Source organism: Canis lupus, chromosome 2 (genome assembly GCF_048164855.1).
Source record: "Canis lupus baileyi chromosome 2, mCanLup2.hap1, whole genome shotgun sequence".
NCBI lineage: Eukaryota > Metazoa > Chordata > Mammalia > Carnivora > Canidae > Canis > Canis lupus.
In genome coordinates this window covers 38198015-38225419 of record NC_132839.1, presented here as the reverse complement: position 1 = coordinate 38225419, position 27405 = coordinate 38198015, and positions in this window count along the sequence as shown.

Genomic DNA, 27405 nt, shown 5'->3' with positions numbered 1-27405 from the left:
GGATTGGAACATAGTGAAGGGAACTGGCATGACCCTTTGCTATACTGCCATCTTAACATCTGTCAGTAACTGCCCCACCTGAAACTCAGCAAGAATCAGCATGCCACATGATGCATTCACATGTGATTCAACCAGTTTTAGATTGGAAAATTGATAATATTGACCCTCTACCCATGAATCAAGGGGAAATGTATGCCCTAACTTGTGTGGACCCAGGCTCTGGGCTCATGTAAGCCCCCTTCTGCAAAAGGGCCAATCAAAGGCCACTGTCAATGTTTTAGAACAATTTAGTGTCGTGTATGGATATCCCTGAAAGATATATAATAATAGAGGAACACATTTTACTGGACCTCACATGCAGGACTGGACTAATGAATGGGACATACATTGGCAATTTCATTTACCCTATAATCCACAGGCTACCAGACTAATTGGAAGGAAGAATGATATTCTTAAAGCTCAATTCAGCCGCCTCCTACAGATACTACAGTTACACAAAAAATGGATAAAAAAATGTCTTCCCAGGAGCCATATATTACTAAATTCCACAAAGACACACTATGGCATCACTCCCTATGCGTGGTTAGGTACCAAAATCAACACACCTATAATTATTTCCATCCAGAATACAAGTCCTGAGGTGCTTATTCCTGAGCTAATAGTAGGCCAGCAACAATTATGGTTCCTCGTTCCTCAGCCCATCCTCCCAGGAGAAGGAGATAGTTGAATGGGGATTAGAATATCAACTTTCCCCTGGATAGATAGACCAAGTCTTGCCAGAGTGTGAAAAATGTTTGGGATAGCTAAAGTAATTCACATTAATTCTGCTGGGGTCTGGGCCAAAGCAGTCAGTACATATGTATTCTGGACAGGCACCCATAGCACAAGGTACTATAGTTGATTATGTAACATAGTAATTTGCACCACCTTTAATTTTACATGCACAGGTTGACTCTCTAGCTCCTTGGGAACATGTCTAATATATACCTCTCACTAATGCATCCCAGGTCACTTCTGTCTTTACAACAAAGGGTGAAGTCACTAGCCCAGATAAGTATCTACTAAGCATTCATTTTTTCATGAGAGAGAGAGAGAGAGAGAGAGAGAGAGGCAGAGGGAGAAGCAGGTTCCACGCAGGGAGCCTAACGTGGGACTCGATCCCGGGTCCCCAAGATCACACCCTGGGCTGAAGGCGGCACTAAACCCCCGAGCCACCTGGACTGCCCAAAAGAATTAATATTAATTTTTCTTTGAATGTTTGGTAAAATTTCTCTGGGAAGCCATCTGGCCCTAGACTCTTGTTTGTTAGGAGATTTTTGATTACTGATTCAATTTATTTGCTGGTTATGTGTCTGTTTAGGTTTTCTATTTCTTGCTGTTTCAGTTTTGGTAGTTTAAGTTTCTAGGAATTTATACATTTATCATTTCTTCAGTGTTGGTAAAAATGCTTGCATCTCTTAATAGCATTCTCCTAGACCTGCAGTTGTGTGAAACACATTTAAGCTTCAGCACAATTGTCTTTGTAGTTTTATAGTCTTCTTCCAGAAAATTGCCTTAGTTTGCCCACCAAAGATGGTAAAAAAATATTGCTCCATTGAAAAGAACTACAGACTAAATAGCCCTGATAAACATGGAGGCAAAAATACTCACCAAGTACTAGCTAAAAGGATCCAACAGTACATTAAAAGATTATTCACCACAACCAAGTGGGATTTATTCTGGGGCCGCAGAGGTAGTTAAACATCTGCAAATCATTAGTGTGATATACTACATTAATAAAAGAAAGGACAAGAACTGTATGATCCTCTCAATATGCAGAAAAATGCTTTAACAAAATACAGCATCTTCTGTTGTTAAAAATTCTCTGCTATGTAGGGATCAAGGAAGCATAACTCAATATTATAAAAGCTATATATGCCTAAGGGATTAAGCAGTTCATTTGTCATGATGAGCACAAGGTGATTGTGGAATTGTTGAATTACTATACTATACACCTGAAGCTAATATAACACTGTATGGTAACTATACTGGAATTAAAATAATTTTTTTAAAAAGCTATATATGAAAGACCCACTGCTAATATCATCCTCAATGGGAAAGAACTGGGAGTTTTACCCTTAAGGCCAGGATCAAGACATGGAGTCCATTGTCACCACTGTTGTTCAACACAGTGCTGTAAGTCCTAGCCTTAGCAATCAGACAACAGGAAGAAACAAAAGACATCCAAATTAGCAACGAAGAAGTCAAATTTTCACTCTTTGCAGATGACATGATACTCTATGCAGAAAACTCAAAAGGCTCCACTTGAAAATTGCTAGAACTGATACACATATTCAGCAAAGTCACAGGATATAAAATCAGTTCACAAAAGTCAATTGCATTTTTATACACCAACACTCAAGCAGAAGGAAGAGAAATTAAGGAATCAATCCCATTTAGAATTCTGGACTTTGAACTGCATTTCAAAGCTACAATTATCCAGACAGTAAGGTACAGGCACAAAAACAGAGACAGATCACTGGAACAGAATAGAGAACCCAGTAATGGACCCTCAACTCTATGGGTAACTCATCTTTAACAAAGCAGGAAAGAATATCTAGTGGAAAAAAGACACTCTCCAACAAATGGTGTTGGGAAAATCGGACAGCCACATGCAGAAAAATGAAACTGGACCACTTTTTTACACCATACACAAAGATAAACTCAAAATATCTGAAAGAACTAAATATGAGACAGGAATCCATCAAAATACTAGAGGAGAGCATCTGGGTGGCTCAGTTGGGTAAGCACCAGCCACTGGCCCAGGTCATGATTCCAGGGTCCTGGGATCAAGCTCTGCATCAGGCTCCCTGCTCAGTGGGGAGCCTGCTTCTCCCTCTCTCTCTGCCTGCTGCTCCCCTTGCTTGTGTTCTCTCTCTCACACACACACTCTCTCTAATAAATAAATAAAATCTATTTTAAAATACTAGGGGAGAAAACAGGGGGCAAGCTCTTTGACCTTACCTGCAGCTACTTATTGCTAGACACGTCTTCAAAGGCAAGGGAAACAAAAGCAAAAATGAACTATAGGGACTTCATCAGGATAAAAATCTTTTAAAAAGAAAGGGAAAAAGTCAACAAAACTAAAAGGAAACCCATGGAACAGGAGAAGATATTTGCAAATGACATATCAGATAAAGTGCTGGTGTCCAAGATCTGTAAAGAATTATCAAACTCAATACCCAAAAAACAAATAATCCAGTCAAGAAATGGGTAGAAGACATGAACAGACATTTCTCCAAAGAAGACATACAAATGGTCAACAGACATGTGAAAAAAATACTCAACATCACTTGGCATCTGAGAAATAGAAATCAAAACCACAATGAGATCTCTCACATCTGTCAGAATGGCTAAAATTAACAACTAAGAAAACAGATGTTGATAAGGTTGTGGAGAAAGAAGAACCCTCTTTCACTGTTGGTGGGAATGCAAACTGGTACAACCACTCTGGAAAACATTATGGAAGTTCCTCAAGAAGTTAAAAATAGAGCTACCCTATGACTTAGTAATTGCACTACTAGGTATTTATCTAGGGATATTAACACAGTGATTCTCCCAATGTTTATAGCAGCAATGTCCACAAGTCTACAATAGCCAAACTACAGAAAAGGTCCAGATGTCCATTGAACAGATGAATGGATAAAAGAGTGGTGTGTATGTATGTACACACACACACACACATATATATATATATATGCACATTATTCACATTTTTCAGAGAAAGACAAAGACCATGTGATTTCACCCATATGTGGAATTTAAGAAACCAAACAGATGAACATAGGGGAAGGGAAGGAAAAATAAAATAAGATGAAAAAAGAGAGGGTGGGGGATCCCTGGGTGGCTTAGTGGTTTAGTGCCTGCCTTCGGCCCAGGGAGTGATCCTGGAGTCCCAGGATCAAGTCCCTCATCAGGCTCCCTTTTTTTTTCTTCTTTTTTTTTATTTTTATTTTTATTTATTTATGATAGTCACACACAGAGAGAGAGAGAGAGAGGCAGGGACATAGGCAGAGGGAGAAGCAGGCTCCATGCCGGGAGCCCGACGTGGGATTCAATCCCGGGTCTCCAGGATTGCGCCCTGGTCCAAAGGCAGGCGCCAAACCGCTGCGCCACCCAGGGATCCCCCTCATCAGGCTCCCTGCATGGAGCCTGCTTCTCCCTCTGCCTGTGTCTGTTCTTCTCTATCTCTCCCTCTCTGTGTCTCTCATGAATAAATAAGCTTAAAAAAATCTTTAAAAAAAAAAGAGAGGGAGGCAACAGTGAAAGACTCCTAATTATAGGAAACAGAGGGTTGCTGGAGGGGAGGTGGGAGTGGGGTGATGGACATTAAGGAAGACACATGATGTAATGAGCATTGAATATTACATTCAACTGATAACTCACTAAATTCTACCCTGAAACTAATAATACAGTATATATTAACTAAATTGAATTTAAATTTAAAAATTGTGGCCAAGTTCAAAAAGATTGTTGTCTGGGTTCTCCTCTAGGATTTTGATGGATTCTTGTCTCACATTTACATCTTCCAACTATTTCGAGTTTATCTTTGTGTATGGTGTAAGAGAATGATCCAGTTTCATTCTTCTGCATGTGGGTGTCCAATTTTCTCAACACAATTTATTGAAGAGACTGTCTTTTATTCAATAGTTATTCTTTCCTGCTTTGTTGAAGATGAGTTGACCATACAGTTGAGTGCCAATTTCTGGGTTCTCTATTCTGTTCCAACGATGTATGTGTTTGTTTTTGTGCCAGTACTATACGGTCTTGATGACCACAGCTTTGTAACACAGCTTGAAGTCAGGTATTGTGATGCCACCAGCTTTGTTTTCCTTCTTAAACTTTACTCTAGCTATTCAGTGTCTTTTCTGGTTCCACACAAATCTTAGGATTATTTGTTCCAACTCTGTGAAGAAAATCCATGGTATTTTGATAGAGATTGCATTGAACGTACAAATTGCTCTAGGTAGTGTAGACATTTTCACAATATTAATTCTTCCAATCAGTGAGCATGAAATGTATTTCCATCTCTCTGTGTCTTCTTCCATTTCCTTCATGAGTTTTCCATACTTTTAAGAGTACAGACCCTCCTTTACCTCTTTAGTTAGGTTTCTCCTAGGTATCTTATGGTTTTTGATGCAACTGTAAATGAGGTGAATTCCTTTATTTCTTTCTTCAATCTCATTGTTAGGTTATAGAAATGCAACAATCTCTGTGCATTTATTTTGTGTTCTGCCACATTGTTAAGTTGCTGTATGAGTTCTAGCAATTTTGGGGTGGAGTCTTTTGGGTTGTCTATATACAGTATTGTGTCATCTGTGAAGAGGAAGAGTTTGACCTCTAATTTGCCAATTTGAATCCCTCTTATTTATTTTTGTTGTCTGATTGCTAAGGTTAGCACTTCTTTTTTTAAATATTTTATGTATTTATTCATGAGAGACACACAGAAAGAGGCAGAGACATAGGCAGAGGGAAAATCAGGCTCCCTGTGGGAAGTTCAATGTAGGACTTCCAATGCAGTCCAGAACTCCAGGATCAAGCCCTGAGCCAGAGGCAGGTGCTCAACTGCCAAGCCACCCAGAGGTGGATAGGACCTTCTAGTATTATTTTGAGAAAAAGTGGTGTGAGTGGCATCTCTGTCATATTCCTGACCTTAGGGAAAAACGGAGTTTCTCCCCATTGAGAATGATATCCGCTGTGGGCTTTTCCTAGATGGCTTTTATGATATTGAGAAATGTCCCTTCTATCCCTACATTTTGAAGAGTTTTAATCAGGAATGGATGCTGTATTTTGTCCACTGCTTTCTCTGAATCTATTGAGAGGATCTTATGATTCTTGTTTTTTCTCTTGTTGATATGATCTATCACATTGATTGTTTTACAAATGTTGAGCCACCTTTGCATCCCAGGGATAAATCCCATTTGGTCTTGGTGAATAATACTCTTAATGTACTGTTGGATCCTATTGGCTAGCATCTTGGTGAGAACTTTTGTATCTATGTTCATTAGGAATATTGGTCTGTAATTCTCCTTTTAGGTGGGGTCTTTGTCTGGTTTTGGGATCACAGTAATGCTAGCCTCATAGAACGAGCTTGGAAGTATTCTTTCCATTTCTGTCCTTTGAAACAGCTTTAGTAGAATAGAGATTATTTCTTCTTTAAATGTATGGTAGTGTTCCCCTGGGAAGCCATCTGGCCCTTTATTTCTTTCTTCTATCTCACTGTTAGTGTATAGAAATGCAATGATTTCTGTGCAGTGATTTTGTATCAATAAAAATTAAAAAAATCAAAACCTTCTGTTTCTTAGGAGGTTTTTGATGACTGCTTCAATTTCCGTGATGGTTATCAGCCTGTTAAGGTTTTCTATTTCTTCCTGTTTCAGTTTTGGTAATTTGTAGGTTTCCAGGAATGTACATAATTCAGGTTCAGGTTGCCTAATTTGTTGGCATATAGTTGCTCATAATACATTTTTAAAATTATTTGTATTTCCTTGTTATTGGTTGTGTTCCCTTTCATTCATAATTTTATTAATTTGAGTCTTTTTCCTTTTTTTGTCTTTTTCCTTTTTTTTATTTTTTTTATTTTTTTTTATTGGTGTTCAATTTACTAACATACAGAATAACACCCAGTGCCCGTCACCCATTCACTCCCACCCCCCGCCCTCCTCCCCTTCTACCACCCCTAGTTCGTTTCCCAGAGTTAGCAGTCTTTACGTTCTGTCTCCCTTTCTGATATTTCCCACACATTTCTTCTCCCTTCCCTTATTTTCCCTTTCACTATTATTTATATTCCCCAAATGAATGAGAACATATAATGTTTGTCCTTCTCCGACTGACTTACTTCACTCAGCATAATACCCTCCAGTTCCATCCACGTTGAAGCAAATGGTGGGTATTTGTCATTTCTAATAGCTGAGTAATATTCCATTGTATACATAAACCACATCTTCTTTATCCATTCATCTTTCGTTGGACACCGAGGCTCCTTCCACAGTTTGGCTATCGTGGCCATTGCTGCTAGAAACATCGGGGTGCAGGTGTCCCGGCGTTTCATTGCATCTGTATCTTTGGGGTAAATCCCCAACAGTGCAATTGCTGGGTCCTAGGGAAGGTCTATTTTTAACTGTTTGAGGAACCTCCACACAGTTTTCCAGAGTGGCTGCACCAGTTCACATTCCCACCAACAGTGTAGGAGGGTTCCCCTTTCTCCACATCCTCTCCAACATTTGTGGTTTCCTGCCTTGTTAATTTTCCCCATTCTCACGGGTGTGAGGTGTTATCTCATTGTGGTTTTGATTTGTATTTCCCTGATGGCAACTGATGCAGAGCATTTTCTCATATGCATGTTGGCCATGTCTATGTCTTCCTCTGTGAGATTTCTGTTCATGTCTTTTGCCCATTTCATGATTGGATTGTTTGTTTCTTTGGTGTTGAGTTTAATAAGTTCTTTATAGATCTTGGAAACTAGCCCTTTATCTGATATGTCATTTGCAAATATCTTCTCCCATTCTGTAGGTTGTCTTTGAGTTTTGTTGACTGTATCCTTTGCTGTGCAAAAGCTTCTTATCTTGATGAAGTCCCAATAGTTCATTTTTGCTTTTGTTTCTTTTGCCTTCGTGGATGTATCTTGCAAGAAGTTACTATGGCCGAGTTCAAAAAGGGTGTTGCCTGTGTTCTTCTCTAGGATTTTGATGGAATCTTGTCTCACATTTAGATCTTTCATCCATTTTGAGTTTATCTTTGTGTATGGTGAAAGAGAGTGGTCTACTTTCATTCTTCTGCATGTGGATGTCCAATTTTCCCAGCACCATTTATTGAAGAGACTGTCTTTCTTCCAATGGATAGTCTTTCCTCCTTTATCGAATATTAGTTGCCCATAAAGTTCAGGGTCCACTTCTGGATTCTCTATTCTGTTCCACTGATCTATGTGTCTGTTTTTGTGCCAGTACCACACTGTCTTGATGACCACAGCTTTGTAGTACAACCTGAAATCTGGCATTGTGATGCCCCAGATATGGTTTTCTTTTTTAAAATTCCCCTGGCTATTCGGGGTCTTTTCTGATTCCACACAAATCTTAAAATAATTTGTTCTAACTCTCTGAAGAAAGTCCATGGTATTTTGATAGGGATTGCATTAAACGTGTATATTGCCCTGGGTAACATTGACATTTTCACAATATTAATTCTGCCAATCCATGAGCATGGAATATTTTTCCATCTCTTTGTGTCTTCCTCAATTTCTTTCAGAAGTGTTCTATAGTTTTGAGGGTATAGATCCTTTACATCTTTGGTGAGGTGTATTCCTAGGTATCTTATGCTTTTGGGTGCAATTGTAAATGGGATTGACTCCTTCATTTCTCTTTCTTCAGTCTCATTGTTAGTGTATAGAAATGCCACTGACTTCTGGGCATTGATTTTGTATCCTGCCACGCTACCGAATTGCTGTATGAGTTCTAGCAATCTTGGGGTGGAGACTTTTGGGTTTTCTATGTAGAGTATCATGTCATCGGCGAAGAGGGAGAGTTTGACTTCTTCTTTGCCAATTTGAATGCCTTTAATGTCTTTTTGTTGTCTGATTGCTGAGGCTAGGACTTCCAGTACTATGTTGAATAGCAGTGGTGAGAGTGGACATCCCTGTCTTGTTCCTGATCTTAGGGGAAAGGCTCCCAGTGCTTCCCCATTGAGAATGATATTTGCTGTGGGCTTTTCATAGATGGCTTTTAAGATGTCGAGGAATGTTCCCTCTATCCCTACACTCTGAAGAGTTTTGATCAGGAATGGATGCTGTATTTTGTCAAATGCTTTCTCTGCATCCAATGAGAGGATCATATGGTTCTTGGTTTTTCTCTTGCTGATATGATGAATCACATTGATTGTTTTACGGGTGTTGAACCAGCCTTGTGTCCCAGGGATAAATCCTACTTGGTCATGGTGAATAATTTTCTTAATGTATTGTTGGATCCTATTGGCCAGTATCTTGTTGAGAATATTTGCATCCATGTTCATCAGGGATATTGGTCTGTAATTCTCCTTTTTGGCGGGGTCTTTGTCTGGCTTTGGAATTAAGGTGATGCTGGCTTCATAGAACGAATTTGGAAGTACTCCATCTCTTTCTATCTTTCCAAACAGCTTTAGGAGAATAGGTATGATTTCTTCTTTAAACGTTTGATAAAATTCTCCTGGGAAGCCATCTGGCCCTGGACTCTTGTGTCTTGGGAGGTTTTTGATGACTGCTTCAATTTCCTCCCTGGTTATTGGCCTGTTCAGGTTTTCTATTTCTTCCTGTTCCAGTTTTGGTAGTTTGTGGCTTTCCAGGAATGCGTCCATTTCTTCTAGATTGCCTAATTTATTGGCGTATAGCTGTTCATAATATGTTTTTAAAATCGTTTGTATTTCCTTGGTGTTGGTAGTGATCTCTCCTTTCTCATTCATGATTTTATTAATTTGAGTCTTCTCTCTCTTCTTTTTAATAAGGCTGGCTAATGGTTTATCTATCTTATTAATTCTTTCAAAGAACCAACTCCTGGTTCTGTTGATCTGTTCCACAGTTCTTCTGGTCTCGATTTCGTTGAGTTCTGATCGAATCTTTATTAACTCCCTTCTTCTCTTGGGTGTAGGATCTATTTGCTGTTTTTTCTCTAGCTCCTTTATGTGTAAGGTTAGCTTTTGTATTTGAGTTCTTTCCAGTTTTTGAATGGATGCTTGTATTGCGATGTATTTCCCCCTTAGGACTGCTTTTGCTGCATCCCAAAGATTTTGAACGGTTGTATCTTCATTCTCATTAGTTTCCATGAATCTTTTTAATTCTTCCTTAATTTCCTGGTTGACCCTTTTATCTTTTAGCAGGATGGTCATTAACCTCCACGTGTTTGAGGTCCTTCCAAACTTCTTGTTGTGATTTAGTTCTAATTTCAAGGCATTATGGTCCGAGAATATGCAGGGGATAATCCCAATCTTTTGGTATCGGTTCAGACCCGATTTGTGACCCAATATGTGGTCTATTCTGGAGAAAGTTCCATGTGCGCTTGAGAAGAATGTGTATTCAGTTGTGTTTGGATGTAAAGTTCTGTAGATATCTGTGAACTCCATCTGGTCCAGTGTATCATTTAAAGCTCTCGTTTCTTTGGAGATGTTTTGCTTAGAAGACCTATCGAGTATAGAAAGAGCTAGATTGAAGTCACCAAGTATAAGTGTATTATTATCTAAGTATTTCTTCACTTTGGTTATTAATTGATTTATATATTTGGCAGCTCCCACATTCGGGGCATATATATTGAGGATTGTTAAGTCCTCTTGTTGAATAGATCCTTTAAGTATGATATAGTGTCCCTCTTCATCTCTCACTACAGTCTTTGGGGTAAATTTTAGTTTATCTGATATAAGGATGGCTACCCCTGCTTTCTTTTGAGGACCATTCGAATGGTAAATGGTTCTCCAACCTTTTATTTTCAGGCTGTAGGTGTCCTTCTGTCTAAAATGAGTCTCTTGTAGACAGCAAATAGATGGGTCCTGCTTTTTTATCCAGTCTGACACCCTGTGCCTTTTGATGGGGTCATTAAGCCCGTTCACATTCAGAGTTACTATTGAGAGATATGAGTTTAGTGTCATCATGATATCTATTCAGTCTTTGTTTTTGTGGACTGTTCCACTGAACTTCTTCTTAAAGGGGAATTTTAAGAGGCCCCCTTAAAATTTCTTGCAGAGCTGGTTTGGAGGTCACATATTCTTTTAGTTGCTGCCTGTCTTGGAAGCTCTTTATCTCTCCTTCCATTTTGAATGAGAGCCTTGCTGGATAAAGTATTCTTGGTTGCATGTTCTTCTCATTTAGGACCCTGAATATATCCTGCCAGCCCTTTCTGGCCTGCCAGGTCTCTGTGGAGAGGTCTGCTGTTACCCTAATACTCCTCCCCATAAAAGTCAGGGATTTCTTGTCTCTTGCTGCTTTAAGGATCTTCTCTTTATCTTTGGAATTTGCAAGCTTCACAATTAAATGTCGAGGTTGAACGGTTTTTATTGATTTTAGGGGGGGATCTCTCTATTTCCTGGATCTGAATGCCTGTTTCCCTTCCCAGATTCGGAAAGTTTTCAGCTAGAATTTGTTCAAATACATATTCTGGCCCTCTGTCCCTTTCGGCGCCCTCGGGAACCCCAATTAAACGTAGGTTTTTCTTCCTCAGGCTGTCGTTTATTTCCCTTAATCTATCTTCATGGTCTTTTAATTGTTTGTCTCTTTTTTCCTCAGTTTCCCTCTTTGCTATCAACTTGTCTTCTATGTCACTCACTCGTTCTTCTACCTCGTTAACCCTCGTCGTTAGGACTTCTAGTTTGGATTGCATCTCATTCAATTGATTTTTAATTTCTGCCTGATTAGCTCTAAATTCTGCAGTCATGAAGTCTCTTGAGTCCTTTATACTTTTTTCTAGAGCCACCAGTAGGTGTATAATAGTGCTTCTGAATTGGCTTTCTGACATTGAATTGTAATCCAGATTTTGTAACTCTGTGGGAGAGAGGACTGTTTCTGATTCTTTCTTTTGAGGTGAGGTTTTCCTTCTAGTCATTTTGCTCAGTGCAGAGTGGCCAAAAGCAAGTTGTATTGGGAAAAAGAGAAAAAGAGAGGAGAGAAAGAAGGAAAGAAAAGAGAAAGAGAAAAAAAAAAGGGAAGAAAAAGAAAAAAAAAACGAAAAAAAAAAAGAAGAAAAAGAGAAAGAGAAAGAAAAAGAAAGGAGAAAAAAGGGGGTGGGGGAAGGAAACAAATCAAAAAGCAAAACAAAACAAAAACAAAAACAAAAACAAACAAACAAAAAAAGAACCACCGGGGAGTATCTTCTGATTCTGTGTTCTTTAAGTCCCTTGGCTTCTCCTGGAAGTTGTCCGTCTAGCTGGTCTTCTGGGGGAGGGGCCGGTTGTGCTGATTTTCAGGTGTTAGCACTTGGGGGAGCTGCTGTGCCCCTGCCTGGTGCAGGGCTCAGTGGGGGTTGTTTACCCCGTGAGGCCGCAGGAGGATCAGCCCCAGTGGCGGGGCAGCTCTGGAAACCTGGATTCAGCTCCGGCAGGAACTCCGTCTGCAGGGCCTGGAGGCTCCGGGGCGGGGCCGCTGATCTGCTCAGCTCGGGGCAGGAGCTTCCTTGCTGTCCTGGGCCCTGCCGGCCTCTGCCTGTCCCGGGGGAGGCGGGATCCTGGGCTGTGTCCCGGCGCCCTGTGCTCCGGAGCCTGCGCTGGTGGATTCGCGCTCCCGGGCCGCGCAGCCCCCTCCGCGGAGCTGCCGCCCAAGACCCTCCGAGCTGCTCCTGGAACCGCGCAGCCCCCTCCGCACGGAGCCTCTTCCTCTGCCCGAGCCCCTCCGACCTGCTCCCGGGGCCGCGCAGCCCCCTCCGCGGAGCCGCCGCCCAAGCCCCTTCAGCTGCTCCGGGTCCTGCCGGGTCCCGCCATGCGCTGCAGCCCTTAGGGAGCTCGGCGCACTCTCCTGGGCGCGCAGTTGCTCTGTTACTGTCCCAGGGAGCCCGAGGGCATCCTCGCCCTCCTGGGTCCTGCTCCAACTCCCCACGAGCCCCTTTTCCCCGGGAAGGTCGGTGCAGCTCCTGCTCCTCCGGGACGGGGCTCTCCTGTCCTGGGGACACTCGCCCCGGCCTCAGCCCGGCTCCTCGCGGGGCCCCTCCCCCTTGGAGGCCTTTGTTCCTTTATTTCTTTTTCCCCCGTCTTCCTACCTTGATAGAAGCGCGAACTCTTCTCACTGTTGCATTCCAGCTGGTCTCTCTTTAAATCTCAGGCCGAATTCATAGATTTTCAGGATAATTTGAAGGTTTTCTAGGTAGTTTGGTGGAGACAGGTGATTTGGAGACCCTACTCTTCCGCCATCTTGCTCCTCCCCCCTGTCTTTTTCCTTTTTAATAAGTCTAGCTAAGGGCTTGTCTAATAAATAATCTTTATTATTTCCCTTATTATTTCTGCTTTATTTAGGCTTTATTTGCTGTTCTTTCTACCGTTCCTTTAGGTGTAAGGTTAGCTTGTGTATTTGAGATTTTTCCTAATTTTTGAGGGAGGCTCGTATTGAGATATATTTCCCTCTTAGGATTGCCTTACTGTATCCCAAAGATTTTGAACAGTCGTGCTTTCATTTTCATTACTTTTCATGAATTTTTTAAATTCTTCTTTAATTTCCTGGTCGAGCCATTCATCTTTTAGTAGGATGTTCTTTAACATCCAAATGTTTGAGTTCCTTCCAAATTTCTTCCTGTTATTGAATTCTAGTTTCAAAGCATTCTGGTCTGAAAATATGCAGGGAATAAACCCAATCTTTTGATACAACTTTTTGCAAGACACATCTATGGAAGCAAGGGAAACAAAAGCAAAAAGAAGCTATAAGTACTTCATCAAGTTAAAAAGCTTCTGCACAGCAAAGGAAACAGTCAACATAACTAAAAGACAACCTACAGAATGGAATACTATGTTTGCAAACAATATACCAGATAAAGGGCTAATATCCCACATCTACAAAGAACTTATCAAACTCAACACCCAAGAAACAATTCAGTCATGAAATGGGGAGAAGACGGGATCAGACATTTCTCCAAAGAAGATCTACACATGGCCAACAAGCACATGAAAAAAAAAAATGCTCATCACTTGCTATCAGGGAAATATAAATAAAAAACACAATGAAATACCACTTTACACTGATAAGAATGACTAAAATTAACAAGACAGGAAACAAGTGTTGGGGAGGATGTGGAGAAGAGGAACCCTCTTGCACTATTGGCAGGAATGCAAACTGGTGCAGCCACTCTGGGAGGTAAAATGAAGATTCCTCAAGAAAGAAGAAATAGAGCTATCATATGACCCCAAAACTGCACTATTGGGTATTTATCCAAGATACAGGTGTAGTGAAACAACGTGACAGCTTCACCCCAATGTTCATAGCAGCAATGTCCACAATAGCCAAACTCTAGAAGGAGCCATGATGTTCTTCAACAGATGAATGGATAGATGATGTGGTATATATACACAATGCAATATTACTTAGCCATCAGAAAGGATGCATATTTACCATTTACTTCAAAGTGGATGGAACTGGAGGGTATTATGCTGAGTGAAAGAAGGACAATCATCATATGGTTTCACTCATATGTGGGGTATAAGAAATAGTGAAACGGATTATAAGGGAAAGGAGGGGAAATGAGTGGGAAATATTAGGGAGGGTGACAAACCATGAGAGACTCCTAACTCTGGGAAACAAACAAAGGGTTGCATAAGGGGAGGGGGTGGGGGGATGGAGTAACTGAGTGACAGGCACTGAGGAGGGCATTTGACGGGATGAGCACTGGGTGTTATACTATATGTTGGAAAGTTGAATTTGAATAAAATAGTAAGTAAGTAAGTAAATAAATAAATAAATAAATAAATAAATAAATAAATAAAAAGAGATGCAAACAGGGACACCTGAGTGGCTTAGTGGTTGATCTGCCTTTGGCTCAGGTCGTGGGACCAGGGTCCTGCGATTGAGTCCCACATCAGGTTCCCTGCAGGGAGTCTGCTTCTCCTTCTGCTTGTGTCTCTGCCTCTTTCTCTATGTCTCTCATGAATAAGTAAAATAATCTTTTAAAAAAAAGGATGCAAACATTTTAAACTTGGAAGAGATAAGAAAAGAAAGGGCCAAGTGATCCAGTTCTAAGTTTCATTATTTGTTATATTATGAAGATAGTAAAATCATTTTCTTTTTTGGTTCTTATTTTAAAAATCCAATTTGCCAGTGTATAGTCCATTATTATCTTCTGATGTAGTTTACAATAATTCATCAGTTGATGTATAACACCCAGCGCTCATCACATCACATGCCCTCCTTAATGCCCATCACCCAATTCCCCCATTCCCACATCTATCTTGTCTTCACCAATCATCAGCTTGTTTCTTACAGTTAAGTCTCTCATGATTTGCCTTCTTCTATGATTTTTTCCATTCAATTCCCCCTTCTTCACTTCTGGTCCTCTGCCCTATTTCTTATATTCCACATATGAGTGACACCATCTGATAATTGTCTTTCTTCAATTTATTTATTTCACTTAGCATAATACTCTCCACTTCCATCCACGTAGATATAAATGGTAGATACTCATCTTTTCTGATAACTGAGTAATATCCCATTGCATATATATATATATCTTCTTTATCCATTTATCTCTTGAAGGACATCATGGCTCCCTCCACAGTTTGGCTATTGTGGACACTACTGCTATAAACATTGGGGTGCACATGCTCCTTTGTTTCACTATATCTTCCTTTGGGGTAAATACCTAGTAGTGAAATTGTTGGATCATAGTGTAGCTCTATTTCTAACTTCTTGAGGAACCTTCATATCATTTTCTAGAGTGGCTATACCAGCTTGCATTCCTACCGACAGTGTCAAAGTGTTCCTCATTCTGCACATCCTCACCAACACTTATTGTTCCCTGCCTTGTTAGTTTTAGACATTCCAACTATATGAAGTGGTATTTCATTGTGGTTTTGAATTGCATTTCTCTGATGCCAAGGGATGTGGCACGTTTTTCATGTACCTGTTGGCCATTTGAATGTCTTCTTTGGAGAAATGTCTGTTCATGTTTTCTACCTATTTCTTGACTGGACTATCTGTTTTTTGGGTATTGAGTTTAATAAGTTCTTTATGGATCTTGGATATTAGCCCTTTATCTGATATGTCATTTGCAAATATCTTTTTCCATTCTATAAATCACCTTGTAATTTTGTTAACTGTTTCCTTTGCTGGGCAGAAGCTTTTTAACTTGATGATGTCCTTATAGTTCATTTTTTTCTTTTGTTTCCCTTGCCTTTAGAGATGTGTCTTGCAAGAAGTTGCTACAGCTGAGGTGGAAAGGTTGCTGCCTATGTATTCCCCTAGTATTTTGATGGATTCCTGTCTCACCTTTAGGTTTTTTATACATTGAGTTTATCTTTGTGTATGGTATGAAGAAGTTTCATTCTTCTTCATGTGGCTGTCCAATTTTCCCAACAGCATTTATTGAAGAGACTGTCATTTTTCCACTGCATATTCTTTCCTGCATCTTTGAAGATCAGTTGATCATAGAGTTGTGGATCCATTTCTTGGTGATCTATCTTGAGGTTATGTTTACCTCAAAAATATTTTTACCATATTTGGGTATGTAAGATATGCCTATAGTAGCATTAACTAATTATACTCAGAGGGTCCTCAACAATAGTTATCATAGAATGATACTCAAATACAGAGATGATATTAATGTGAAAGGCCATGGTACACAAATAGAATGGCCTTGGGTGTATTCACTGTAGCACTAGGGGTTGCTTGCAGTATCATTCAAATTGAATGTCACATGTATATACTTGATAATTCAGTATCATTACTGCATTACAAGACATGACTAAATAGATAGAGGCCTTAGACTGGCCACACTCAGGTTAACCCTATGATTAATCAAACAGTTTTAGAACCTGGGGGACATTGTGGCAGAAGTTATTACTCATTCTTTGTTAGTTCATCAGCATAGGTGTCCTTTCCTGTTACTGCACATACTGCTCCTATGGTTTATACCTTCAACTTGAACATTAAGATCTCCTTTCTGACAGCTCAGGGAGTATCTCAGAAGAGGTAGTTGCATGAGATTGTAAGAGCCATATTTGAGGGGTGACATGTGAACCAGAGTAATAACACAATTTTAGACAAATCTGCCATGATGACCATTCTCTGGCTTGAAGTGTTCTTGGGTGCAGGACTCTCCCCCCACCATACACCTACACACATTCCTTCCTTTTGCTTATCCACACCCATATGTACACTCACATGGCATATCGTCCTTGATCTCCCCTGATTATAAGACTATGACACACACCTATTCATAAACATTCTCTTCTGGGGTGGCCTCCTAGCAGGTACTCTCATCCTCTAGGAATATAAAAGTCCTAAAAAAGGTGAGTTGTAGAGATTTATTCATATTGCTGCTGCCAAGAGATGTTTCTGTCAGTAAGTCCTCTTAATAAACCATTTCTTTTATCAAGCTGTACTTGTTAGCTTTTTTCTTCAGCCCTATGGTTCCTTCAACCTTTGAAAGTCATTTTGGATATACTTCCCTTAAGTGGAACAGATTTGAACAAAGAAAACCATAAAACTTTTAGAAAAAAGCACAGGCAGTAAGCTCCTTGACATCAGTCTTGCAATTATTTTATGTATTTGACACCAAAAGCAAAGGCAACAAAAGCAAAAACAATAAGTAGGACTACAAAAACTACAAGTAGGGGATCCCTGGGTTGCTCAGTGGTTTGGCACCTGCCTTTGGCCCAGGGCACGATCCCGGAGTCCCGGGATCGAGTCCCACGTTGGGCTCCCGGCATGGAGCCTGCTTCTCCCTCCTCCTGTGTCTCTGCTTCTCTCTCTCTCTCTCTCTCTGTGTGTCTATCATAAATAAAAATAAATAAATAAATCTTTTTAAAAAACTACAAGTAGGACACATGGCAAAAAAAATTGACAACTTGATCTTTTTGATTTTGAGCATAACATGCTTTTATCATGAACTAAGAAAAGTAATATGCCAGCAAATTTTGTGGTCAGATCCTTGGCCTCCCCACAACAATGGCTTTGAGTGCTGCAAGTTGAAAGGAGGTAAAATATGTACATTAATTTATAACACAGACTGTGCTGATAGACCAGTTGAAGATGACTTGTTCATAAATTACCTTGAATTTATTTTTCAATATGTTACATGTGAATAAATTATAGCCATCATTTATACTGTTGGCAGTGTAAGTAATTGATATCTCCCCCTCCTTTCTTCTTTATTATTTTTTATGTTCTAAATGTTATTTCATTTATTTGAAATTCTACCTAGAACTGTCCAAACTCATTTATTTATTTATTTATTTATTTATTTATTTATTTATTTTTATTTTTTAATAATAATTTTTTTTTTGGTGTTCAATTTGCCAACATACAGAATAACACCCAGTGCTCATTCCGTCAAGTGCCCCCCTCAGTGCCCACCACCCAGTCACCCCCACCCCCCGCCCTCCTCCCCTTCCACCACCCCTAGTTCATTTCCCAGAGTTAGGAGTCTTCCATCTTCTGTCTCCCTTTCTGATATTTCCTACCCATTTCTTCTCCCTTCCCCTCTATTCCAAACTCCTTTATTTATTGACTCTGTGAAAACTTATGGGGAGCCTGTCACTTTTCTAGGGATGGTTATACTTCATGGTCTCCAACACAAGGCCAAGATTTCTGCATTTACACAAATGATGTAACCTGAGCCAAGTCTATCTGCCAGATGCACAGCAAAGATTATCACTGAGACAAGTATGCAGCAAGGAAAGGGTTTATTCAAAAGGCAGCCAAAGGAGACCTGAAGGGCAAGCTTCAAATCCACCTCTCTGAAAGAAGAGAGTCAGGGATACTTAAAGGCAAATAAAGGGCTGGGTAAAAAGTTGCAGTTGTGTTTATTAGTCTGTGGCTGCTCTTAATAGCCTTATTAGTCCTCTGTCTGCTGGTTTCAATCCCCATTGTCTTTTGATCATTCCTTATTCTTGAGGTAATTGGGATGATGACCATTCTAGCTACTTCCTACTGAAATGTAGTAAAGATTTGGGTTAGAGAAATGGAATTTTCCTGCGTTCATTTAGAAATACTATTTATTTCCACGTTGAAACCTAACATTCTGCATTACTAAGATTTTTGTATTTTGGTTCTCTTCCTTGGGCAAACAGTTCAAAATCTGACATTCTTAGCAGTACATAATAGCTATGGGTCACCACTGCATCTAGCCCTTCATTGACCTTGATCCCTAAAACTGCTTCCATCTGCGAATATCTCAAGATCTGGATTTTCCAATGGCAGAGCTATCAAATTGAGATGCCTGGAATAAGCTTGTTCAGTTATCTGTGTTTCTAAACTTGGGCCATTGTGGCAATGTTCTCTGAAGCTTACCTCAAGTTGTCTAGCTTCAGTATGCAGGGCTTTAGGGAAATAGGGATTTTTTTCAAGTCAAGAGAATGGGAGAAAATACGAAACCTTAGTTTGGAGAGGCATAGTTAAATTTGAGGAAACCAAAAGAATTCAGGATCCAGCCCAATCTTACAGGCAAATAACAAATACTCAAAGACAGTTAATTAGAATTAGAATCTAACATTAACAAAGATATGTTACTGAAACATTATTTCTCTCTAAAATCACTCTCATTTCCATCAAAGATAGCCAAATTAGTTTGTTTGTAAAATATGTCCAGTTTTAACAAACTTGGCCTAATTATTTATATTTACATAAGTGCAGCTAGAGTAGTGATTGAACATAAAAGTTTTTACTGTTGTTTTGCTTGAGCTTTTTGGGGGGAATTTCAAAATAAGCTTTTAATAGCCGCTCAAAACTGTGGAGCCAAGCCAAATACTTGCCTTCAGACATTGCCTGCAATATCTATAGATTTGGGTAAATTCCTCTTTTCTTGAAGTCTCCAAAATATACTGTTTCCTGCACCTACCAGGAAGCAACGTTCTTTACTCATGTGGTAAGGTAGCTGGAAACTCTGTAATTGAAGTATCAGGTTGATATTTTTAAGGGACTTCATTGGCCCCATAAAGTCAACTTTAGTTCCTTAAAGCTGCCTGGTCGGGCAGCCCCAGTGGTCCAGCAGTTTAGCACCACCTTCAGCCTGGGGTGTGATCCTGGAGACCCGGGATCGAGTCCCACATCGGGCTCCCTGCATGGAGCCTGCTTCTCCCTCTGCCTGTGTCTCTGCCTCTCTCTCTTTCTGTGTCTGTCATGAATAAATAAAATCTTAAAAAAAAAAAAGCTGCCTGGTCATATCTGAGTCTATGCAGGTCTTTCTCAGATTGGGCATTCTAGTCAAAGCCTTGGTAATGTAACCAGTATTTCCAATTGTGTCCTAAGAGGCACTAATTCTATTGAACTTATGCAAATAAATAAATTACCTTGAAACTATAAGAATACTCACTGAGAGTTTCTGAAATCTGGAGTGATCAAGTCAGGAGAAAAAAGATAAAAGTTTAAAAAAAAGATAAATGTTTCATATTTGTTTACCACATTTCTGTAAGTCATAGCTTAAAAGAAAGTTTCCTTAAATCTGGAAAAGCAAATGTTAGGGAAGCAAAAATGTTTCAAACAAAAGTCATAGAAAAATATAATACATCTTCCTCAATTTGTTCAGCCCAGCTACTAATCCTTGGTCCTTCTGAATGTCATTTTCCTCTTAGTTCTGGAAATTGTTGCTCAGTTTAGTGTTATGGTCTTCAAGGTTTCAGAGACTTATATTTGTATATCAAGACATATCAAATCATTAGGAGTTTTACATAATTTCTGGAAGTTATCACATTTACCGATACAATAAAACCTAAAAGATTTTTTTAAGATTTTATTTATTTATTCATGCAAGATACACAGAGAGACAGAGGCAGAGACACAGGCAGAAGGAGAAGCAGGCTCCATGCGGGGAGTTTGATGCGGGACTCCATCATGGAACTCCAGGATCACACCCTGAGCTGAAGGCAGGTGCTAAGCCGCTGAGCCACTCAGGGATCCCATAACCTAAGGATATTTATCATCATTTATTTGACAATGCTTCACATGTAATTTGACATACCAAATAAATAAGACTAATTAGTGAAAAAATTTCATTAAGAAATTAAATTTTGGGAAGTCTGTAAGAAATCCCAGGTTTTAAAGCACATGCCTTAAATAATATTATGAATCATGACAAATATCTGTTTAGCCAAAGTGGAAGTAAGGATTATAAAGGCAAATGCTGAGGGTTACACAGTCATTAGCAAAATTTAGCTCTTTTAATATTGAGAAGGGGGAATCCCTGGGTGGTTCAGTGGTTTAGCACCTGCCTTTGGCCCAGGGCATGATTCTGGAGTCCTGGGATTAAGTCCCACATCAGGCTCCCTGCATGGAGCCTGCTTCTCCCTCTGTCTCTGTCTCTGTCTCTGTCTCTGTCTCTGTCTCTCTCTCTCTCCCTCGGTGTCTCTCATGAATAAATGAATAAAATCTTTAAAACTATATATAAATAATATTGAGAAGATTCTAACTTAAGTAATCAAAGACTTAAAAAAGACAAAACATAGAAATTCTGTTTTTTTCTAGTCTGATTACATTTACAATTTAGGCCAGTAATCTAAGAGATTTAGATTTAGATTTAGATCTAAGAGATGTTATTTTAACAGAGCAAAAAACCAAATCCATCTTATACTGTATACTTCTGATAGTAAATTCATTCATTCCAACAAAATGATTTTTTTTCAGCATTTCCATTAGGAATTAAAGACTCTTAAGTGCAGGGAAACCTGCCAACAGTTACCAATTCTCAGACTCCATCAGGGACTGCCTTTAGTGAAGGAAGCTGCCTTGCCAAGGTCATGCCCTCTTCCCAGGTGGTTCTATCCATTGACTGTTCAATATAAGGATATAAAAGTCTAGAACTTTTGCTCCAATTTAGCATGGTTCTGAAGGGTAATCCAACTTCTGGAACTCCTCAGAGAATCGGCTAAGGCTTCTGTTGATATTGTATCACTGCTCAACTTCTACCTAAATTTTCTCTCCTGAACTCTCTTCTCTTCCCCAGGTCTTGATCACGCTGTAATAAATGTTTTTACTTACAGATCTCCATAATCATGGTTCCAACCATGCACAAAATCCCTTTCTACTGATTCCCTTCTCAAAAGCCTTCTACAACTTTTCTTTTCACATTCAGATTTGTCCTAAGTTTTCCTTCTTTAAATAACCAGTCTTTTTACTTGCATAGAGTTGTTTCCAGTAGTCTGTTTTTTTTTTCTTTCTAAAAGCCCAGAACTAATGCATGAACAAAATACAGGAAGACTCATAAATACAAACTGGTGGTAGAAAGACAAATAGTGGGATTTCTTTTTCTTTTATCACAAATTTTGCAATTCAGGTAATATGAAACTACCTGACTTTCAGTAAACACAGGCAAAATGCTGTTTCTAATGCTGACAAAAATATGTCCATTTTAATTAAATCAACCTTAAATTAGTTTTAATATCAAGTATTTTCTTAGATCATGTGACCCTAAAAGAGATTTAGATTAGTTTCCATTTTTTTTTTAGTTTTAGAGTACCCAATTCTTACAAGCATCTGCCTTTAAACCAACTAAATAGAGCTCTTTTACACATTAATTTTAACAATACCATCTGGATACATATACACAAATAAGATGCAAACAAAATCTTATAGCCTTTGTTTTACTAATATTTGTGGAAAGGACATTAAAGGCTCAATTCCCAAATATCTCCCTTTTACAAAACAAATCCAATTGCAAGATGGTATTATAATTTATGGGCCCATTAATTCAGTCATTTTTCTTTAAAGTCTACTGAATATTGTGGCCAAGCAATGTTACAAAAAAGGCCATTTTAAAAAATTAAACATTGTCCAATTTTGCAGAAGACAGCACAAAGAACTGCAGATGGGAATCTAATTGTCATTTCCCATTTTCAAATTAGAACATGGCTGGCTTTATTCAAAGATACAAAAAACTGCAGTTACAAACAAACCAAACGAAGCCCAAAGTACCTCTGTGAACATTTGGTCCTCCCCAAAAGTTGAGGCTCCACTGACTGAACCAACTGTCTTCCTTGTCACCTTTTTCCCAAACAAGAAAATGAAGGCTAACAGAGACAAACCAAACAAGAAGAAGAAATAAGCTCATGAGCCATTGCACACAAAATACTCACTTGAAAAGTCTGTCCAAACCAAAGCAAAAAATAGTTCCCTTGCCACAAGAGTTAAATTAAATGCTGAAGGTCAGAGGTGTCAAGTTGGGGTGGGGCCACAGGGACAGTATTTATGACAAAGAGCCTATTCAGTTGCTCAGACTCATCACTAGAAGCCCCTCACCAGGTGGGGTGCTGATGATAGTTGATGATAAACAGGAAGAGAGCTCCTGGCTGTCTCACCAAATATATGTAACCAAATTCAAGTTCATCTGCCTGAGCCTCAGCAAAGTCAATCACTGAGACATCGAGTATACAAGGTAAATGTCTATTCAAGAAGCAGCCAAACAAGGAGAGGGAGAAGGTAAGCCTTAAATTTGTCTCCAGAAAGAGGAAAGTCAGGGATATTTAAAGGCAAATGCAAAAGTCTGGGTAGGGATGCCTGGGTGTCTCAGTGGTTGACCATCTGCCTTTGGCTCAGAGGGTGATCTCAGGATCCTGGGATTGAGTCCCACATCAGGTTCCCCAGGGAGAGCCTGCTTCTCCCTCTGCCTATTTCTCTGCCTCTCTCTCTCTCTGTATCTCGCATGAATAAATAAAGAAATAAAATCTTTTTTAAAAATATCTGAGTAAAACATTGAAGCCACAGTTATTAGCCTGGAGCTGTACTTATTACTCTTGTAAACTCTTTGGCCACTAGTTTCAATATTTTAGCTAGCCACAGAGGTATTAAGGAATCAGAGATGAACAAATAAACCTAAAATATAGCATGTAAGAAGATGGAGATTTCTGTCAAAAGAAAGGGAAGAAGGAAAAAAGGAAGGGGGGGAAGAGAAATAATAAAATAGTGTAGGGGATGGGTGTGAAATTGCGGTCAAAGTGGGTATCCCTGAGAAGGTGATATCTAAGTCAATACTTGCAGAAAATGAGGGATATGCCTTGAGGATACCTGGTAGACGGACAGTCAAAGAAGAGTGAGCAGCAAGTGCAGAGCCATGATGTAGTTGGCTCAGGATATCTGTTCAGGGAGAAAATCAGAGGAATCAATTTTTCAGTTCTGGGTTCCTGTCCTACCTAGGATCCATAGGAATCCAGAAAGCAAGGGAGGTCACCCAATGTGCTCAGTCTTCCTAAGGAGAGATCCAAATTCAGAAGAGTGAAGTGTACATCTGGAGAAGCATAAAGGAAACACCCAGCACAGACTGCTCCTTTTGCCCCTTGGATGCATACCTTTTCCAGGTGAAAGATGGGTGTTCCTATCATGGAAGACATAGCTCGACCATCTGGGGTAATGCCAGTTTTGTCATGCACCCACGTGAAACATAAACCCAGATGATAAAATTATTTGTTCTCCATAGAACATCCAGATACATAACCTTAAAATGTGCTTCAGACACTGAAAACATGGTGAAGAAAAAAGGATTAAAGATCAAAAAAGGGAAGTCTGCTGATTAACTTAAGAAAGGAGTTCCCCAGAGATAACAATATGTAGAGGAATGAATTTCCTAAAATAATTGATAGATTTGTCTCTTTGGTAAAGAAGATATGAGTCTTCAGGAAGGGTCCCACCAAATTGAAAGGAAAAAAGAAAAAGATCCATTTTGAGAGTCATCTCCACATAATTTTAAAACAAAAAGACAGTACTAAAAATCTTCCAAAGAGGAAACAAGAAGGGAATCTCAACATTACATGTTAACAGGGAAATACAAAACATAATTATAATGAGATACCACCTCACACCAGTCAGAATGCTTAAAATTAACAACCCAGGAAACATCAGATGTTGGCCAGGATGTGGAGGAAAGGGAACCCTCTTACACTGTTGATGGGAATGCAAACTTGTGCAGCCCCTCTGAAAAACAATATGGAGGTTCCTCAGAAAGTTAAAAATAGAACTACCCTATGATACAACAATTGCCCTATGAGTTAACTAGGTATTTACCCAAAAGACATAAAGGTACTAGATACAAAAAATTGAAGGGACACATTCACCTCAGTGTTTATAGCAGCATTATCAACAATAGCCAAATGATGGAAAGAGCCTAAATGTCCATCAACTGATGAATGGACACAGAAGAGATGGTATGTATATATACAATGGAATATTACTCAGCCATAAAGAAGAATGAAATATTGCCATTTGCAATGATGTGGATGGAGCTAGAGAGATTATAAGGGAAATGGGTCAGCCAGAGAAAGACAAATACCATGTGGTTTCACCCATAAGTGGAATTTAAGAAACAAAACAAATGAGCAAAGTAAAAAAAAAAATAGAAAAAGAAAAGAAGAGAAAGAAAGAAAAGAAAAAGAAAAAAAAAGGAGGGAGAGGGAAAGACAGACCAATAAACATTCTCTTAACAAGAGACCAAACTGATGGTTATTAGGTGGGTGATATTAAAGAGTGGGGAGGTGGATGGATATTAAAGAGTGCACTTGTGATGGCCTAGAGTGATGCACAAAAGTGTTAAATCACTACACTGTACACCTGAAACTAACATATGTTAAATAATTGGATATTAAATAACTGGAACTAAATTTTTTTTGAATCCAGATTGATACATCTAGCATCTTGCAGGCCCTGTTGCTTTATACCTCATCAGATATTTCTTGACAATAAAACACACATGCACATAAACACATATATCCCATGCCACATACACTAACAATGGAGTCTTAGGAAGAATTACATTAACAAAAGCTAAAAATTTATATGTTAAAAATTATTTTGGTATGTAATTTATAACTCTTCAGCTATACTTTAGGGGCTCTAATTTTATAAAGCAAGATGAATGTTCAGACACCTAAAACAAATTACCCTTTTTGAAAGCACTTTTTAAAACTACCACTCACTATGTGATTAGTATGTGCCAAGAACTATGCTAAGTACTTTCCATTTTTAACCCTCACAATAACCTTTGAATAGATGATATATAATTGACCCTTGAACAACATGAATTTGAACTGCATGCGTTCACTTATACAAAGATTTTTTTTGGTACAAGTACAGTACAGTACAATAAGTGTATTTTATATCTCCCATGAATTTCTTAACATTTTTCATTTCTCTAGCTTACTTTATTGTAAAAATGCAGTGCATAATACTTATACAGAATATGTGTTACCTGTTTATGCTGTCAGTAAGGCTTCTGGTCAACAGTAGGCTAATAGTAGTTAAATTTGGGGGATTCAAAAGTTAATCATGGATTTTTCCACTATGTAGGAGTGTCAGCACCTCAAACCCTCATACTGTTCAAGGATCACTGTATTTTCAAATTACAGAAAAACAAATCAAAACAGAAAAATCAGATAATTTGTTCAAGGCTAACTAGTAAATGGTAAGTAAGAAGTATCAGTATAAGTTCCACAACATTCTGAATGAGAGCCTTGCTGGATAGAGTATTCTTGGCTGCATCTTCTTCTCATTCAGGACCCTGAATATACCCTGCCAGCCCTTTCTGGACTGCCAGGTCTCTGTGGAGAGGTCTGCTGTTAATCTAATAGTTCTCCTCATATAAGTTAGGGATGCCTTATCTCTCACTGCTTTAAGGATTTTCTCTTTATCTTTGGAATTTGCAAGTTTCACTATTAAATGTTGAGGTGTTGAATGTTTTTTATTGATTTTGGGGGGCTACTCTCTATCCCCTGGATCTGAATGCCTGTTTCCCTTCCCAAATTTGGGAAGTTCTCAGCTATGATTTGTTCAAATATGCTTCCCGGCCCTCTGTCCTTCTTGGCATTTTCTGGAATCCCCATTATACATAGATTTTTTCCTTCTGAGGCTATCATTTATTTACCTGAACCTTTCCTCATGGTCTTTTTATTGTTTTTCTCTTTTTTCCTCAGCTTCTTTCCTGGCCATCAACTTGTCTTCTATGTCACTCACTGTTTCTTCTACCTCACTAACCCTCATCATTAGGACCTTCAGTTTGGATTGCATCTCATTTAATTGAGTTTTAATTTCGGCCTGATAGATCTAAATTCTGCAGTCATGAAGTCTCTTGAATCCTTTATCCTTTTTTCTCTAGAGCCACCAGTAGCTTTATAATTGTGCTTTTGAATTGGCTTTCTGATTTTGAATTGTAATCCATATTCTGTAATTCTGTGACAGAGAGTACTGTTTCTGATTCTTTCTTTTGTGGTGAGTTCTTCCTTCTAGTCTTTTTGCTCAGTGCAGAGTGGCTGTATGAGCAGGTTGAGTCAAGAATATCAACCATGACCTAAGTAAATTTCACCCTAGATGATTCTGATCAAAATGAAAACAAAGATCAGAACAAAATAAAACAAAAGGACCACTAAAGTGAAAAACAAATTTTAAAACAAAGTAGTAAAAAAATAAAAGGCCAAGAATATCAAAGGATAAAATAAAGAAAAAAGAAAAAAAAGAAAAATAGAAGGAAAAAAAGGGGGGAGGACTGAGAGATGGTGGTGGTGAAGAAGTTGTAGTGGAGGGAGAAGATAATCTACCTGAGGGGTCCTAGAGGGTGATACTCTTGGTTCTGAGTGTATTAAGTTCTGTATGTTAGAAGATGCTCAGTCCCAAATTTATGCAAATCAGCCAATACTTGGATCCAGCCAAGAAAATAAATCACAGTCATTGGATATAGTTAAGGTAGGTTTTTTATTAAAACTTAGGTGAGTTTATGGAATACTTGCATCTGTTAGGCCATCTTTTGTAAA